General features: G+C 40.4%; 6 non-coding genes across 6 annotated transcripts; all 6 read left to right on the top strand.

Moving 5' to 3' along the window:
• Positions 1-1051: 1051 nt before the first annotated feature.
• Positions 1052-1192, top strand: LOC117444334 (U4 spliceosomal RNA). The gene has a single exon (XR_004551771.1). It is a non-coding gene; the product is annotated as a U4 spliceosomal RNA (small nuclear RNA).
• Positions 1193-2429: 1237 nt separating this feature from the next.
• LOC117444294 (U4 spliceosomal RNA) lies at positions 2430-2570 on the top strand. Its single transcript, XR_004551766.1, has one exon. It is a non-coding gene; the product is annotated as a U4 spliceosomal RNA (small nuclear RNA).
• Positions 2571-2824: 254 nt separating this feature from the next.
• LOC117444414 (U4 spliceosomal RNA) lies at positions 2825-2965 on the top strand. The gene has a single exon (XR_004551782.1). It is a non-coding gene; the product is annotated as a U4 spliceosomal RNA (small nuclear RNA).
• A 1237-nt stretch (positions 2966-4202) lies between these two features.
• LOC117444401 (U4 spliceosomal RNA) lies at positions 4203-4343 on the top strand. The gene has a single exon (XR_004551780.1). It is a non-coding gene; the product is annotated as a U4 spliceosomal RNA (small nuclear RNA).
• A 1238-nt stretch (positions 4344-5581) lies between these two features.
• LOC117444552 (U4 spliceosomal RNA) lies at positions 5582-5722 on the top strand. Its single transcript, XR_004551808.1, has one exon. It is a non-coding gene; the product is annotated as a U4 spliceosomal RNA (small nuclear RNA).
• Positions 5723-5977: 255 nt separating this feature from the next.
• LOC117444372 (U4 spliceosomal RNA) lies at positions 5978-6118 on the top strand. Its single transcript, XR_004551777.1, has one exon. It is a non-coding gene; the product is annotated as a U4 spliceosomal RNA (small nuclear RNA).
• The last annotated feature ends 62 nt before the right edge of the window (positions 6119-6180 follow it).

Here is a 6180-nt window from a genome sequence, read left to right as displayed (position 1 = left end):
GCTTCATCTGAACACAAACCCCCTGTTGGTCAAAGTGTGTAAAACAGGCAGATTGGACATCTCAACAGTGTGCTCTCTCTCATACCGAGTCCCCAATGAGTAAAGCCTTAGAATAACTCTAAACAACGAACATTAAATCATATTTTCATTGTAACAATATTGTATTTATTCCAGTTTAAAGATTGTGATTGAAAAGCCGCTGGTACACATTGCAAAGAGGGATTTGCATTCCTTAATAATATTCATAAACTTGTTGTAGCCTGAGAAAGGCTAAACCATATCAAAGAATACATTTATTAACTACATTATCTCATTTAGCTGTAGCTTTTATAAACAACAAAATACGTATTGTTCAGTCGTTGAACCAGAGACCCTGCGGTCATGAGTCAACTGCTTTCCAGCTGAGCCACAGCACACACACTAAAGCTCCCTGAAAACACTGCAAGATATGTATTCCTGTATTTATTGATGTTTTTATTGATGTTTTTATTCCTACATTTATTTATGCTTGCATCCATTTATACTTATAACATGTTCCGACCTCTATATGAGTGAGGGTCTGATCTCTCTTAATTCCATCGTGTCACCGGGCCCGGGTACAGGAGGGGTAATATGGTTCTTGTTATACATCCATGGGTATTATGAGCGTTGTGGTTCAACCATAGACTGTATGGGTTCAACGGTTCAACCGATCTGAATCGCTTCCTGAAGCAGTCACGTGGTGTCGACAGGCAGCGAGGCTTCGTTTGTCATCAATGACGTCACTGGCCCAAAACGATACAAGCCTCGATACATGCTTCACAAAAAGCTTCGGGGATTACTCGACACACGCTCCGAAGCCTCGGCGCAATACGTAACATCACTAGTTGACACTTTGTTCCAATAGCAGAATATGAACTTGTGTGATTCCAAGTTTGTTGTGAAACCAAGCTTTATCCTCCAGTTTATAGATATTGTGCGACTTCAAAATGAATGTAAAGGTTTGAGACATGCACCATGTGTGTTGTTATTGTTGGAGAAAGTTGAGTTTAATCTGGTTTTTTCCTTCGATATTCTTGCGCAGCGGCAATTTCATAGTCCATGAAGTTCTACTGAGACGTGATTATTGCTGGTTGAAAACTTAACCCAATACCCCGCCGGGATGACTTGAAATATAGTCAGCCTTGGCAATTTTTGTTAGTCTCCCAGGAGACTTGACACTTTGTTCTAATGGCAATTCATAGTGATGGCAAAATGAAGCTTTGAATGAAGCTTCGAACCACTTGGACAATTGTGTCGGAACTAGGTTCATTTCTCGAAGCTTCAGTTACAGCGACCTCTCCTGGCGAAGTGCAAGGCTGCAGTGGGTTTAACGTATCTTTGCCTTGAATAATATTCGATGCACACACACACTAAGACTGAATATCATGTTCTATTTGCAATTAAAGATTGATAATTGTGTGTATTGGGTTATTGAGAAGAGACTAGAGAGTGCTGGACATTTTTTGGGCTGAGAGGGCCTTTTATCAGTTATTAAAGTATTAAAGTTGAAAAGCAATGATTAAAAGTTTAACTATTCGGGGCTTTGAACCAGCTGCGCGGAGGACATCGCCTCACCCTGGCCACCGGCTCTATCCACTGGGCTATCTATTCCTTAGACAATTGAAGTGTTTTTAATTTTATATTACTCATTTTCTTTTTGTTCACAGCTTCTCCACATTTCGAAGTGTTTCACGAGCCATAACGACCTATCTTTCTTCCTGGCTTGCTCTATAATGATCCAATTCAAATGCAATGCCAACAACAACTCAACAGCAACAACAACCCACACATTGCGCATTGTTTAGAGCGGTTATAAAGTGTTGAAGCGCTCAAATTTGAAACTGTTTCAACCTGTCACCTGTCAGAATCGAGACGAAGCAGTGCATTGAATCGCGTGAATGGACCGTGAACCAGTCAAGTGATTCATTCAGGAAATGAAGCAGTTGCTGGTTCGGACGTCACATGTCACGTGACTTGAAGCAGTTGCTGCTTCGAACGTCACATGTCACGTGATTTGAAGCAAGCTTCGAAGCACTGCTTCTATGGAATAGGAAGTCCAGGGTTGAAGCTCCGTTCGAAGCTTCAGTGTCAAACTGCCATCACTAGCAATTCAGAATAAAATAGACTAGCATTTCTGTTAGTTGTCCAGGAAAGTTGAAACATTGTTCTCATGGCCTATTAGAATGAGTTAGACTAGCATTTTTGGTTATTTACCCATGACAGTTGACACTTTGTTCCAATACCAAAATATGAACTTGTGTGATTCCAAGTTTGTTGTGAAACCAAGCTTTATCCTCCAGTTTATAGATATTGTGCGACTTCAAAATGAATGTAAAGGTTTGAGACATGCACCATGTGTGTTGTTATTGTTGGAGAAAGTTGAGTTTAATCTGTTTTTTTCCTTCGATATTCTTGCGCAGCGGCAATTTCATAGTCCATGAAGTTCTACTGAGACGTGATTATTGCTGGTTGAAAACTTAACCCAATACCCCGCCGGGATGACTTGAAATATAGTCAGCCCTGGCAATTTTTGTTAGTCTCCCAGGAGACTTGACACTTTCTTGTGAAGGAAATTCAGAATAAAAGAGACTAGCATTTCTGTTAGTTGTCCATGACAGTTGACACTTTGTTCCAATAGCAAAATATGAACTTGTGTGATTCCAAGTTTGTTGTGAAACTAAGCTTTATCCTCCAGTTTATAGATATTGTGCGACTTCAAAATGAATGTAAAGGTTTGAGACATGCACCATGTGTGTTGTTATTGTTGGAGAAAGTTGAGTTTAATCTGGTTTTTTCCTTGGATATTCTTGCGCAGCGGCAATTTCATAGTCCATGAAGGTCTACTGAGACGTGATTATTGCTGGTTGAAAACTTAACCCAATACCCCGCCGGGATGACTTGAAATATAGTCAGCCTTGGAAATGTTTGTTAGTCTCCCAGGAGACTTGACACTTTGTTCTAATGGCAATTCATAGTGATGGCAAAATGAAGCTTTGAATGAAGCTTCGAACCACTTGGACAATTGTGTCGGAAATAGGTTCATTTCTCGAAGCTTCAGTTACAGCGACCTCTCCTGGCGAAGTGCAAGGCTGCAGTGGGTTTAACGTATCTTTGCCTTGAATAATATTCGATGCACACACACACTAAGACTGAATATCATGTTCTATTTGCAATTAAAGATTGATAATTGTGTGTATTGGGTTATTGAGAAGAGACTAGAGAGTGCTGGACATTTTTTGGGCTGAGAGGGCCTTTTATCAGTTATTAAAGTATTAAAGTTGAAAAGCAATGATTAAAAGTTTAACTATTCCGGGCTTTGAACCAGCTGCGCGGAGGACATCGCCGCACCCAGGCCACCGGCTCTATCCACTGGGCTATCTATTCCTTAGACAATTGAAGTGTTTTTAATTTTATATTACTCATTTTCTTTTTGTTCACAGCTTCTCCACATTTCGAAGTGTTTCACGAGCCATAACGACCTATCTTTCTTCCTGGCTTGCTCTATAATGATCCAATTCAAATGCAATGCCAACAACAACTCAACAGCAACAACAACCCACACATTGCGCATTGTTTAGAGCGGTTATAAAGTGTTGAAGCGCTCAAATTTGAAACTGTTTCAACCTGTCACCTGTCAGAATCGAGACGAGGCAGTGCATTGAATCGCGTGAATGGACCGTGAACCAGTAAAGTGATTCATTCAGGAAATGAAGCAGTTGCTGGTTCGGACGTCACATGTCACGTGACTTGAAGCAGTTGCTGCTTCGAACGTCACATGTCACGTGATTTGAAGCAAGCTTCGAAGCACTGCTTCTATGGAATAGGAAGTCCAGGGTTGAAGCTCCGTTCGAAGCTTCAGTGTCAAACTGCCATCACTAGCAATTCAGAATAAAATAGACTAGCATTTCTGTTAGTTGTCCAGGAAAGTTGAAACATTGTTCTCATGGCCTATTAGAATGAGTTAGACTAGCATTTTTGGTTATTTACCCATGACAGTTGACACTTTGTTCCAATACCAAAATATGAACTTGTGTGATTCCAAGTTTGTTGTGAAACCAAGCTTTATCCTCCAGTTTATAGATATTGTGCGACTTCAAAATGAATGTAAAGGTTTGAGACATGCACCATGTGTGTTGTTATTGTTGGAGAAAGTTGAGTTTAATCTGGTTTTTTCCTTCGATATTCTTGCGCAGCGGCAATTTCATAGTCCATGAAGTTCTACAGAGACGTGATTATTGCTGGTTGAAAACTTAACCCAATACCCCGCCGGGATGACTTGAAATATAGTCAGCCTTGGCAATTTGTGTTAGTCTCCCAGGAGACTTGACACTTTGTTCTAATGGCAATTCATAGTGATGGCAAAATGAAGCTTTGAATGAAGCTTCGAACCACTTGGACAATTGTGTCGGAAATAGGTTCATTTCTCGAAGCTTCAGTTACAGCGACCTCTCCTGGCGAAGTGCAAGGCTGCAGTGGGTTTAACGTATCTTTGCCTTGAATAATATTCGATGCACACACACACTAAGACTGAATATCATGTTCTATTTGCAATTAAAGATTGATAATTGTGTGTATTGGGTTATTGAGAAGAGACTAGAGAGTGCTGGACATTTTTTGGGCTGAGAGGGCCTTTTATCAGTTATTAAAGTATTAAAGTTGAAAAGCAATGATTAAAAGTTTAACTATTCGGGGCTTTGAACCAGCTGCGCGGAGGACATCGCCGCACCCTGGCCACCGGCTCTATCCACTGGGCTATCTATTCCTTAGACAATTGAAGTGTTTTTAATTTTATATTACTCATTTTCTTTTTGTTCACAGCTTCTCCACATTTCGAAGTGTTTCACGAGCCATAACGACCTATCTTTCTTCCTGGCTTGCTCTATAATGATCCAATTCAAATGCAATGCCAACAACAACTCAACAGCAACAACAACCCACACATTGCGCATTGTTTAGAGCGGTTATAAAGTGTTGAAGCGTTCAAATTTGAAACTGTTTCAACCTGTCACCTGTCAGAATCGAGACGAGGCAGTGCATTGAATCGCGTGAATGGACCGTGAACCAGTCAAGTGATTCATTCAGGAAATGAAGCAGTTGCTGCTTCGGACGTCACATGTCACGTGACTTGAAGCAGTTGCTGCTTCGGACGTCACATGTCACGTGATTTGAAGCAAGCTTCGAAGCACTGCTTCTATGGTATAGGAAGTCCAGGGTTGAAGCTCCGTTCGAAGCTTCAGTGTCAAACTGCCATCACTAGCAATTCAGAATAAAATATACTAGCATTTCTGTTAGTTGTCCAGGAAAGTTGAAACATTGTTCTCATGGCCTATTAGAATGAGTTAGACTAGCATTTTTGGTTATTTACCCATGACAGTTGACACTTTGTTCCAATACCAAAATATGAACTTGTGTGATTCCAAGTTTGTTGTGAAACCAAGCTTTATCCTCCAGTTTATAGATATTGTGCGACTTTATAATGAATGTAAAGGTTTGAGACATGCACCATGTGTGTTGTTATTGTTGGAGAAAGTTGAGTTTAATCTGGTTTTTTCCCTTCGATATTCTTGCGCAGAGGCAATTTCATAGTCCATGAAGTTCTACTGAGACGTGATTATTGCTGGTTGAAAACTTAACCCAATACCCCGCCGGGATGACTTGAAATATAGTCAGCCCTGGCAATTTTTGTTAGTCTCCCAGGAGACTTGACACTTTCTTGTGAAGGAAATTCAGAATAAAAGAGACTAGCATTTTTGGTTATTTACCCATGACAGTTGACACTTTGTTCCAATAGCAAAATATGAACTTGTGTGATTCCAAGTTTGTTGTGAAACCAAGCTTTATCCTCCAGTTTATAGATATTGTGCGACTTCAAAATGAATGTAAAGGTTTGAGACATGCACCATGTGTGTTGTTATTGTTGGAGAAAGTTGAGTTTAATCTGGTTTTTTCCTTCGATATTCTTGCGCAGCGGCAATTTCATAGTCCATGAAGGTCTACTGAGACGTGATTATTGCTGGTTGAAAACTTAACCCAATACCCCGCCGGGATGACTTGAAATATAGTCAGCCCTGGCAATTTTTGTTAGTCTCCCAGGAGACTTGACACTTTCTTGTGAAGGAAATTCAGAATGAAAGAGACTAGCATTTCTGTTAGTTGTCC

The sequence above is a fragment of the Pseudochaenichthys georgianus genome, chromosome 3 (genome assembly GCF_902827115.2).
Source record: "Pseudochaenichthys georgianus chromosome 3, fPseGeo1.2, whole genome shotgun sequence".
Taxonomy (NCBI): Eukaryota; Metazoa; Chordata; class Actinopteri; order Perciformes; family Channichthyidae; genus Pseudochaenichthys; species Pseudochaenichthys georgianus.
Note: the sequence above shows the minus strand (reverse complement) of the source record. Positions and strands in the feature narration are given on the sequence as shown.